The 12718-nt window shown below is 41.8% G+C and overlaps 1 protein-coding gene across 1 annotated transcript in view; it reads right to left on the bottom strand.

The window, feature by feature from the left end:
* The window catches only part of LOC113061678 (galactosylgalactosylxylosylprotein 3-beta-glucuronosyltransferase 1-like), a 90398-nt gene that overhangs the window by 51418 nt on the left and 26262 nt on the right, over positions 1 to 12718 (bottom strand). Inside the window, exon 2 of the mRNA XM_026230997.1 lies at positions 10574 to 10802. The gene's annotated coding sequence lies outside the window, so the exon portion shown is untranslated. The remainder of the gene's footprint in view (positions 1 to 10573; positions 10803 to 12718) is intronic.

The following is a 12718-nucleotide window of genomic DNA, read 5'->3' as shown; positions in this document are numbered from 1 at the left end:
AACGTTCGTTCTGAACATTGAATAATTAAATACATTGGTATGGCGGTATATTAAAAATTCATATCATAACGAAAATATACACCAGTTTTCGGTATGAACCGGTTTATCGCCTAGAACTATTATGTGCATAAACTGACAGTCACCAATGATAAGCTACTACTAAACTTAATTTTATGTAAAATTGTATCATAAAAAGCGCTATACAAATAAAATTGAATTGAATTTTATTTATAAATGCTCCACTTGATGCCTATTTTTTTCATATGCAATTCTGAATTGGTTTAATTTAATTACAGATAATGTCTCTTTTATATTTGTTTTAATATTTGGAAAAGAAGAACAAACATCATTGCTGGTGCTTTTATTATTAAAAGGGGAAACGTGTAACATCTGACCAAACCATTGAACGATGAAAGTAGTGGAAAACAAAAGCTCAAACAAATCTCTATAGCAATACTGCAGATTGAGTGGAAGTGAGTGGGAATTCAGCTACTGAGTAAAGCAATGTATTAACTTAAGCAGACTTTTATCGAATTGTGGAGGTCAAAGATGCAATGATGTTGGCTGTAATGAGCTTTATATTCACTCAGAGATCATAAATTAGTGTCTGGTGTATTTCTGAGGGCTGTAAGAGGATCCTTTGACTGCCCACATCAAAAACTTGTATACACAAATGATTTAGATAGTTCTTTGTTTATCTATACATGGTGTCAAATTGCTTAATTGTGCTCCAGAAATAAATCTCTGCTTTTTCGAATCTTTTTTTTAATCTGTTCATGTTTATTCTTATGTGGTTTTATTAACAAAGTTCGGGAGAAGCACGATCAGATAATCATCCAATTTGGTACAGGTGCATCTCGTTTAGCTAATCATCTTATAGCACGCACGCGTATATATATCCAGTCTTCCTACCTCCTGTCCCACGACAGTTTTTCGGCATAGACCGTCTGTCAGCATTCGGTTCGCTCTGTCAGCATTCGGTTCGCGCTGTCCGTCATCTTATCACAGGCCCAATCTTCCTTCCGACGAAGATATCTATCCGCCGAACACCAACAAGCGTCATCGCGTCAGCTGCTCTTCTCGCCAAGCCACACGTTGTGGCCAAAAGCTCGTGCAAATCCTTGAGCTCGCCTCACTCGGCAACACGATTTTCTCGCCAGGACCGGGCTCTATTATAATGCTGGATCGCAGCCGTGCTCCAGTTCTCAGCGCAGTAAACCTCTCTCGCTTTTTCAGCCGTGGCGCAGTTCGATGCTGCCTCCACTAGCGGCGAAGACCGTGCGTTGTTGTAGTGGCATGTCGTTCGTGAAAGAATCGTTTTTTCGAATGAATCTTCTAGGCGAACGAATCGTTCTCGGTTTACACTCATTCATGAAGAATTTTTCAGAGTTGTCATCCACAATGAGCGAGTTTCATATGAGTCTCAGAGATCGAGAGCTCTCATTCGTGAACGAAAGGACTAAACCGGTATACATGTCGAGTTGATTAAACAGATACATGTCGTTCGTAAACGCAAGGAACTCTTATCAATTTTGTTAAGATGAGAGTAAACCGGGTCAGTTAGCCATTTAGCATGTCAATCTTGCAAAATGTAAAGCGCAGTTATAGGTACTGTGCACATATTGTTTACATATTTAGCATACAAAAGATAAATTCCACGTTTAATCCCCGATTTATGAACGCGAATATATAGATCAATATATGAACCGTCTGACCAAACAATTAAAATGCTAATCATGCAAGAAAACCTCGTGATTTGCTCATCTGAACAATTTAAATAGACGTTATATATAGAATGCGCTTATGAAGACGCCAAAATTTGTTAAACGGCGTTATGACTTAACTTTGTCCGATGACGATGCCACTTTTTAACCACGAAGCAAAGGCTTTTTGCAGAGTTGTCATCCACACCGAAATGTCTAAAGACATTACATTTGCTTTACTGTGCATGTTTAAACCTCACTGAGATGATACAGGCATAAGTTTCATGCAATTATTCCGGCAGGATCAATTATTTAAGGACATATTTCACCATTTACTGGCATGATTATTCAGAATTTTTCACGCTACTGCCTCGTGTTTGGCTGCAGAACAACAAGTGTGAGTAAATTTTCTATCGTCTTTTTAGGACTGTTATATGAAAAGCATGCAAAGTAAATGTCTTTAGAAACGGCTTGAATTTGAATTACTGCAATTAACGTTACTGCTATAGACATGTCTATTGGTACAATGGTTTATAAAACTAAACATGCTACATTGTTTCAAAGCCTCTATTTTCACAGTCCATACTACAACAGGAAAACAGCATCCCAAATTTATCTGCTCCGGAGGCTGTTTAAAAGGGCCCAAAGGCCAAAACAAGAGGAAAAGATGCTTTTCCAACAGGACTGTATTAATTCAGACAAGGTTTGAGCAATTGTCAAATCAGCCAACAACTACAGCAGCCAAAGCAAGCATGAAGCTACTTTTACTTGCAACACGGGCCTGCACATCTCAGTATTTCCATCCTGTTACTTCTGCTAGCAGTGCAGGCTACACAGGTTCTTCAAGACATCACACACCCCAGCCCCTTCCCACGACCCACAGCTACAGCAGCTGAAGCAAACGTGAGGCCGCCTCCATTCGTAAACGCGCCCTCAACTCTTCCGCTCCCTCATGCTACTAACCATTTTTCTGTTCAGTGGCCTCCAGCTCCAGATTTGCCAGAAGGCAGAGGGTACCAAGACCTATTATTGGTCAGGCCGATTATTTTATTTATTTATATATCTATCTCGAACCCTCTTCAGCCAACCCCTCTAACGCCAGCTCATCCCCTTTCACTAAAACTCCTAATCTACCATAGCTAACTCTCCTAACATGCCCTATCTATCTGTAATGGTCAATCCTCACTTCAGCCATCCTTCCGCAGGAGCTTTCTCTGTATCTCCCCACCGCCGCAGCATTGACCGCTCCCGCAGGAGCCTTTTCTGTTTTTTCCTCACTGCCGCAGCAGTCTCCGCTTCCGCAGGAGCCTCTACCTATATTTCACCACTGCCGCAGCAGTGTCTGCTCCCGCAGGAGCCTCTACCTATATTTCACCACTGCCATAGCAGTGTCTGCTCCCGCAGGAGCCCTTTCCATCCTTCCCTACTGCCGCAATTCTCGCTGCCGCAAGAGCCTCAAAAATAAATAAATAAATAAATAAATAAATAAATAAATAAATAAATAAATAAATAAATAAAAATATATATTTTATGTCCATTCTCCAATTCAACCTCATCAGGCTCGCTTTTGTCTAACTCCGGAACGCCCAATTTAAATTCACGATGGACCCTCATTTCATCAACGACTCTGGTATAAAAAAAAAAAAAAAAAAAAAAAAAAATTAATCGAGTAACAAAATGTGTTGTTGCTTAATTATACTGATGTGCGCATGCACAGTAAATCTGATGGGTAGGATAAAATGTCAGGACCCCGGACCTTTATTTAGTCGGGTTGACGTACCTTTTCAGTTCTGTGTATGTGATGTGACGCTAGTTTTACTTAAAGTCAAATGCTCATGAACTGACTGTCAGAGCAGTTCTGGAGATGTTGTTCATGTGTTCAAGTCCTCATTTAGTGAGACAGCAGACGCAGAAATTACCGTGAGAGTAATGCGCGCTTCAGTGTGTGTGTGAAAAAGGAAGTCGCGCTCCTGCTCCATTCATTAACAGAGACACACAGAACATGCAGGATTTACATTTAAACACTGTTCCGTCTTAATATTTAGAGATATTAATTCGTGAATCGGATGTAAGTGCAATTACCTATTTTGATTAATTCATTCAAAAAAAAAAAAAAAAAAAAAAAAAAAAAAAAAAAAATTTCATTGCGAAAGAACCCGACGTGAGATTTAGAATAAATTAAAAGAGGCTTCGAAGCAGAGGAATTTGCCTACATCATTTTTTGTAATCGCGTTACTCGAGGAATCGTTTCAGCCCTAATCTTAAGCAGCTCAAAAGGGGCCTCTCACATAATCCGATAGATGCCCTCGGTTGTTGTTCATCAGACATTTAAAAAAAAAAAAAAAAAAAAAAAAATGTTATATATTCCTCCTTAAATCATGTTGTGTACTTGAATAATAGAAGCCTCTCAGTTATCGTTTCTTCGGCCAAAGTAAGGGCCCTCCAGCCATCGTTACAATCTCCTTGCCTATTTCAGCATCGGACAGGGCTCTCCCTTCCGGTGCAGCTGGGCAGTGGCTCCCTTCGGTCGCAGTGTGAGCCTTTCATCTGTCATTGAGTTGCGCTGCGCGCTCAGCGGCAGATGGGGGTATCCCTCCCGGTGCAGCAGAGCCACAGGCCCCCTTCGGTCGTTGTGACAGCCCTCCATCCGATGCATCAAATTAAGCCGCTTATACAGTCGCAAGGGGGACTCTCCCTTCCGGTGCAGCAGAGCCGCAGCTCCCTTCGGACGCAGCGAGAGTCCCTCCATCAGTCGCGTTTTCTTGCCTACTCCGTATCGGACGGGGCTCCCCTACCGGTGCAGCAGACCCACGGATCCCTTCGGTCGCAGGGTGAACCCCCCGTCTGAGTTATGTTGCATGCTCAAGGGCGGACCGGGATCTCCCTCCCGGGGGAACACAGCCGCTGGCTCCCTTCGGTCGCAGCAGGAGCCCTCCATCCGATGCATCAAACCGTTCCTCGAATCTTCTTGCCTATTCTGCATCTGATGGGGCTCTCCCTTCCGGTGCAGCAGACCCACGGCTCCCTTCGGTCGCAGGGTGAACCCCCCGTCTGAGTTATGTTGCATGCTCAAGGGCGGATAGGGTTCTCCCTCCCGGGGGAATAGAGCTGCTGGCTCCCTTCGGTCGCAGTGAGAGCCCTCCATCAGACGCATCAAGCCATGCCTCGCTTCGCAAGGGGGACTCGCCTTTCCGGTGCAGCAGAGCCGCAGCTCCCTTCGGACGCAGCAAAAGTCCCTCCAACAGTCGTATTCTAGTTAGCGTCAATCAGGGCTCTCCCCTCCGGGGCAGCACTCCTGCTGCAGAGTTGCGAACCCCCTACGGAGGCTGGGAGAACCCTCAGAGGCAAAAAACCGTGCCTCCATAAACCCGCAATGGGGGACTCCCCCTTCCGGTGCAGCAGAGCCGCAGCTCCCTTCGGATGCAGCGGGAGTCCCTCCAACAGTCGCGTCTCTTTGCCTTCTCAGCATCGGACTAGGGCTCCTCTTCCGGTGCAGCAGACCCACAGCTCCCTTCGGTCGCAGTGTGAACCCCCCATCTGAGTTATGTTGCATGCTCCACGATGGCTAGGGATCTCCCTCCCGATGGGGTACAGCCGCTGGCTCCCTTCGGTTGCATTAGGAGCCCTTCATCCGACGCGCCAAACCGCGGCTCCAATCTCATTGCCTATTTAGCATCTGACGGGGCTCTCCCTTCTGGTGCAGCAGACCCACGGCTCCCTTCGGTCGCAGTGTGAACCCCCCGTCCGAGTTATGTTGCATACTCTATGGCGGCCAGGGATCTCCCTCCCGATGGGATACAGTCGCTGGCTCCCTTCAGTCGCAGTGAGAGCCCTCCATCAGATGCAACAAACCGCGCCTCGTACTCAGCCGCAAGAGGGACTCTCCCTTCCGGTGCAGCAGAGCCGCAGCTCCCTTCGGAGGCAGCAAGAGTCCCTCATTTCTTGATATCTGGCATTGTGCTCCTCCCATAAGCGGCATGGAGGGCTCGCTGGTAAGACGTTGCGAGCCGCAGCTCTCGTCGAACACTGCACGGGCTCTCCAGGTCGCTCTGCATTTTCTTCCCAACACGCATATTTTGGGGGGCAACTAAATTTTATCTCTCTGGCTGCTGTCCTATGGCTTTAAGCTTCTTTTGGGGAGTTATTTGGGTTCGGGCTATGCTCCGGGCCCGGACCCCTCCCCCAGGACAGCACGCCAAAATATGCCTACTATTTGCCTTCAGATTAGATGTAAGGGTGAACTCGTGAAATGTGGTTTTATTAACGAAGTTCGGGAGAAGCACGATCAGATAATCATCCAATTTGGTACAGGTGCATCTCGTTTAGCTAATCATCTTATAGCACGCACGCGTATATATATCCAGTCTTCCTACCTCCTGTCCCACGACAGTTTTTCGGCAACCCTCCTCCACCCCAACTCCTCACTTCTAATCTATTTATCCCAAATTGGGATAGGGGGAGTTATTTGGGTTCGGGCTATGCTCCGGGCCCGGACCCCTCCCCCAGGACAGCACGCCAAAATATGCCTACTATTTGCCTTCAGATTAGATGTAAGGGTGAACTCGTGAAAAGGATACGGTGTCTCCTCTGCTATGTAAAGCTATGATGACCTCTAGTATCTGTCTGGGCTGAGATTAGATGGACGCTTGCATGAACAGATAGTGTAAATCTGCCTTGAGGGTCTTGTTGGAGAACAGAACAGCTTAAGTCCAGCAAAGCACACTCATTATGGCAAATAATGGCCTACACTTCAAACTTCAATCTAGTCTGCCATTCATAAGACTGTAGTTCTTATACTGACAATCTACACAGCCACCCACAAAGGCAAAGAGGTTAATGCTTCTCTCACTTGTAATGCTGTCGTTTCGGACTGTTTGATTTGGGAACTGGATAAAATACATGAAACTGAATTCATTCCCAAGAGCCGAGGGACAGACTGAATTGAAAAGATTGATTGCTATTGCGCTGCATGAGATTAAAATTCATCCCTGACTTAGCTGTGTTCCATTTTTTTTTAAATTCCAATAAAAATTCCTCAAGCTCACTTGTGAATTAACATGTTAATGCTTCTGGTTTTGTGCACATCTATAGGGATATTATACAACATTAAAATAAAATGTTTAGTGAAAGGGTAGGTTGCCAAAACTGAATGCCATCATTTGAAAGTGAGTAAATGATGACAACATTTTCATTTTGGCAAAACTATCACTTTAACCGAAGGCTATTTTACACATTCATTAATCTTACATGCTATATACTGTGTAGATTGTGGGCATTATACAACTTGCATTACAGCACCAAGGTTTTTTTTTTTCTTCTTCTTCTTACTGGAAAACAGAACTTCCATATTACATTAGGGAGGACCACTATCATGTACTGCCTCAGGGCTTGCAACTGCTAAAAAGTTGAATCTTGAAAATCCCCACAGACGATTGTATTTGGATTTATATTTTTTAGCAGTGAAGGTTCTGGTCCTCCCCAATATTGTTATTTTCCTCCTGTCCAGTTATTTATTAATGATGTACTCTAGTATTCTAAAGTGTTACCGATTTTAATATGTACTAGGCAATGTCTTCCATGTTTATGTCCTCACCTTCTCTTTCCCAAACTGCCCATCTCACTTCACACACATTTATCATGCATTAAGACGTGTTGAGTTTGTGTTGCTGTTTGCATAGCTTAGCAGCTGTGTGCCAACAGGCTAGGAGCATGTAAATGGCGTATGGAAGTACTCGCCATAAACCCTCCACACAGGGAATGCTCTACAATGATGGGATTACTCCAAAGATCAAAAAGAAGCACACAGAAAAGAAAAAATATTTAGAGTGGATTTACTACACGCGCTTTGGCTCATTTCTATTACTCGCAGCCATACCAATGCTAAAATCATGTCACATAAACAAGCCACAATGCCATGGGTTTGTCTCAGTAACTGTGCCAGACATTCATAGATTTATTTGTGAGTTCGACTCAGTTGCAAACATATCAGTCGCGCTCCCACACAGCTGTAAGTAGACTCTTTTGAGTATCACAGCAGCTATAATTTAACAGAGGATTTTCTGATGATATCAGATCAGTCTCAGGCGCAAAGGTCACATCCTGTTTCAAATGTGGACGTATCCTATTGATTTCTTAATGAGCAGATAAAGAATAGCCTATTAATAAAGCTTGTTCTGGGTCCATAATGGAATATTTTGTGGATGTGTGCCACTCCTCGTCGCAGCTGAGAGAGAGGAGCAGAAATTATTCTTTATAAAATTTTAAGGCTCCACAGAAAGCGTTAAGAAATGAATTACTGTTCCAAATTGGGAGAGGATTTTAACACACAAGGCTGCTGAGGCACATGGATGTCAAATCAAATACTTAGCCTACTGGAAAACAAGCTACTTTCTTCTTTTAACATACTGCTCTGAGCATGGAAATGGATGGGCTTAAGTGTTTTCCCTTAGAAACATAAATTATCCATGTTCCAGAGTTGCTAGGCTTTCTAGGCCTGCTCACATCTGCCTAAAAGTGATAAAACAATTGGGGTGATCAACCTTTTTGCTTTAAAGAAGACAGATGGACAGATAGATATCAAATAAAAATATTTTAAAAAAAAAAATCCACATCTTATAATTTTTTTTTTTTTGCACTCAAGTGGATAGATGCCTTTTCATGAATCCACAGTCCTTCAGATCTTCAAGCTCTTGTATAATGTGAGATGACATTATCCCCGTGGGTGGGATGTATAGACACACGTCCCTCCATTTGTGCTATGCTGATGGAGTCAAACACACAGCAAATCTATGTTATACAGATTTAATGTACTATCAGTTAATGGGGCACATGAGTAAAATGCATTACAGTCCGTCTCAGTTTGATTATGGACACAAACACAAAAAAGATGTTATGTGACATTATAAAATTATAATGCATACAATAGAGCAACACTAGTTCAGGGAAATTGGAAAAATTATAATAAAAATATATGTACATTTAAAATTAATCTGTCCGTCCGTTCTATGCTTTACCAGTAAATTACTATAAAAATTGTTCCCTGCACTTTCATACCTCAGATTTTCTTATTGCACAAATAGATCTGTCTGTCTGTCTGTCTATCTACTGCATATATTGGACCATTTCTAACTGATCTTATTTAGTTTCGAATAGACTTGAAATGGCAATCATAAAAGGACGGAGTACAAAGGTAGGGTGAGGCACAGCAGCTGCTAGACCTCTGGTGTTAATTAACTCCAAGAACTGCTGATCAGCCCAGGTCTCTTTTAAGCCACACTCTCTCTGCAGGAGCAGGATGTGCCACTGAAACACTGCTGTGCTGGAAAGGACAGTCTTTCCATTCAGTTCCTCACATTCAGCCTCCTGGTGCTTTCAGCCCATGTTTGTGCACCTTTGTATGCTGGAGTGTGTTTGTGACAGCCATTGTGCTGCTATCTAAAGCTGCAAGACTCCCCTGACACTTATTTAGCAGTCTGAGTAGATGTTCACTACAGCAGACGGGAGATGCATGACAGCTGGACTCCCGGATTGATCGGAGACTGCTGATTAGCCATCCGTCTCTTTAGTAAATGGTACTAATTTAGGTTGAGTTCAGGATTGTTGCTGTTTCTGCCGTTTCTGCTTTTCAATCATATATATCAGAAACAGTGTTATGTCATTTTGTCTTGCGTCACCAAATACATGAAACATTTTCACTTCATTTTGGAGGCTTCCATTATAGCCTTGAAACTCCTTTTGCTTCTTATACAGAGAACAGAAGTAAATCATTATTAAATGATGGAATTTTTCATCAGTTATTTAATTAACATTTTAAAGTTTAGCCAAGAGCAAGTGATGAAATCTTCATAAATATGTTAAATGCAGCATCAGAGTTACATTTTATATATTTAAAAAAAAAGTTACATTTGAAGGTTATTATTTGAAATAAAATTATCCTATGAGCTGTACACAATATAACAAGGAACATCCATTAAGACTGGAAATATGGTCCTTTTTGAATTTATCTTTCTAATGGACAAAAAAAAAAAAGACAAGAACAGCTTGTCTCTTTCAAATCTGGACCTGTGCATTTAGTGTTTTGTGTTTTTCTTCATCCATTCAGACATGTGTACTGGTTTCATCACTACAATCGATTTCTGATTCAAGCAGCCCACATACACATACAGAAAAATCCATCTATGTAGCCTCTTTGGCTCTCCCTGTTCCTCATCTCAGATTGCATTAATTCATTTTGGATTCCAAATCATTTGTGGATTTCACCTTTTATTTGCCCGTAGACCCAGGCAAACACTGTCAGGTAATAGCAGACCTAAGATATTCTGGACCAGCAGCATGAAGCCCAGTCTTCATAGATTGTTGAAATCAAATAATGTGTGGCCTCTCCCTGAATATATTCAGTTTCTAAAATCATTCTCACACTGAAACTGGAAATCTTCAGAGAGCTGGCAACCTTAGCAAATGCCGAACCTACACGCAACCTTGTCGTACATTTTGTTTCAGTCATTTATTGTGGTAGTTTGACAAGCTATGCACTCGCTCACATAGACACTAACCGAATCCCTAACATGCTGGAGTCTCGCTCTTGGCATTTTGTGGCCAAAACAGCAGAATGACATCGCTGGCAATGTCCCAGTTCCTTCGCGTCATGTAAAGCGGGTTTCAATTTAGTTTTGAGCCATTTCAGATACGAGAACTTTAGGAAAGAAAGATCTGTTTTTGTTAATTTCATTCTGTTATGCTGATAATTAAAGTAATTGCCAATAATGTTTGATGAAGCATTTCATTTGCTCTAAAGTCTTCCCTGCATTTTCTTTTTCACCAAGTAAGCACAAAAGCCCATAATGACTGTAATTGCAGCTGAGGATACTCACAAGTAATAGTGTGCCCTTTCTCCCACGGCTAAACCGGACACTTCAGTAATCCAGAGACTCAATAATCCTCGCAGACCGGGGGGTCAAGAGTGTGTAAACGGAGGATGAGGATGTCTTTCTCAGATTGCCAGGGGACGTCAGGGGCTCTGAGAGGGAGCTGCTGGCATCTAGACAGACCACGTGGGCAGTCACGTCCTTAGCGGGCGGCTGTGGACACAAGAGGGGTCATCTGTGAGAGAGAGAGAGAGAATGGATCATTCTCATCTTCAGACAAAGGCAGGCATTGAGAACCAGGGGATGAGGAGAGCACAGGGTTGGAGTAGGCGTCATTCATTACTAGCTAAAGATCTAATTTATGGTTTGAAATATGAATACAAATAAAGGTGGACTTAAGTTGTGTTCACACTACACTCAAACCGATTTGTAATTCAAATCTGATGTTTTTCAGGTGATTAAATCCGTTCTGTTTATACAGAAAGTGTGATCAGTTTTAGGAAGTACTCACAAAGGCACATAAGAGGTTAATTGTATAAATGTTAAGATTCTTAATAAAGCACATTTTCAAAAATGTTATTTTAATTGGACATCAATCCACTTGCAAATTTAGTTTGGATTAGTGTTGCTTTTCAACATACAAATCAATTTGAGTCGGATATGCCCAAAATCAGATTTTAGCTGATTTTAGTTAATTGAGCTGTACAGAACATGATACTGTATATCACAGTTTTTGTAGTTATATATCAAGTATATATAATATATCAACCTGTATATCAAGTTACCAGTGCAATGCTCACATGTGATTGATAATCACTGCTATAGGGTTCCTACACTGTAAAAAATAAAAATCTGTTAACCCTAAAACTCAAAGCAATGAAGTAAAAAAAAAAAAATATATATATATATACAATTAATAATAATTTAATAAATAAATACAGTTGGTTATTTATTATTCTCTTTTTTACATACAGGATATGTTTAGGACAAGTTTGTACACATACGCCTTCAAATTTCATGCATTTTTCTCTGCAAAGAGAGCAAATTTGTGTTACATTTACACCATGTTGACAGTTTCATGTGTAGAAAATGCATCTATTTTTTAACTACATCGTTAATAAAGAAAATGTTACTTAAATCATGTTGTAGTTACGTTTTTGAGTTGACTAGTAAAAAAAAATATATATATATATATAGAAATCACAATCTTGAATCGTCAAGATTCTGAAGGTTCTGAAAAAAGAGAGCTTAACAAGTACTGCCTTCTTAGCAACTCACCCCAGAAGACTGTTAAAGCAGTGTCCTGAGAGTCACTTCTTGTGTGCTCATGTGCTGACAGTGAGAGATATACAACTGGATGTGACCTCTGACAGATGAAGGGATTAGTATTGATCAAGTGTGCAAGCCCACAGACAGGGGATGAATCAACAGTCTATTGCTTTCTGTTGTGATGTATTCATACAGCCCCCACTTTACCGTGCAGTCAACGCTACTTACCACATCAACCGCACCATAAATCCAGTGGGAAAGGAGCTTGACATTGTGTTTGTCAGTAAGAAATGTCAGCCTTAATATCTCAATGATGCTCTATTGCTCTCGGACTGCTGCACACATCTGCATGTCGAAATGTTACAGTCCTTATACAATCAGTGTTTGTCTCCATGGAAACTAGTCAGTACCTATGGCTAGCGGAGAGGGAATATGTGGAGGATGTCTGAGGGAGGGAAGAAAAGGATACTTTGGGGACACAATCAAATTGCTTCTACCCTTATATATACAGTACAGACCAAAAGTTTGGACACACCTTCTTCACACCTTCATTCAAAGAGTTTTCTTTATTTTGATGAAAATTGTAGAGTCACACTGAAGGCATAAAGGGCTATTTGACCAATGGAGGGCTCCTGATCCCCAGTTAAGCCCAGGATGGTTTCCTGTTCCCGAGTCAAGCCCAGGGAGGGCTCCTGATCCCCCATTAAGCTCAGTGAGGGCTCCAGGCCCTGGTTACAGCCCCGTAAAGTACAAACCCAATTACAAAAAAGTTGGGACACTGTACAAATTGTGAGTAAAAAAGGAATAAAAAAGAATAATTTACAAATCTCATAAACTTCACAATAGAATATAGATAACATATCAAATGTTGAAAGTGAGACA

Source organism: Carassius auratus, chromosome 43 (assembly GCF_003368295.1).
Source record: "Carassius auratus strain Wakin chromosome 43, ASM336829v1, whole genome shotgun sequence".
NCBI classification, from domain to species: domain Eukaryota; kingdom Metazoa; phylum Chordata; class Actinopteri; order Cypriniformes; family Cyprinidae; genus Carassius; species Carassius auratus.
Note: the sequence above shows the minus strand (reverse complement) of the source record. Positions and strands in the feature narration are given on the sequence as shown.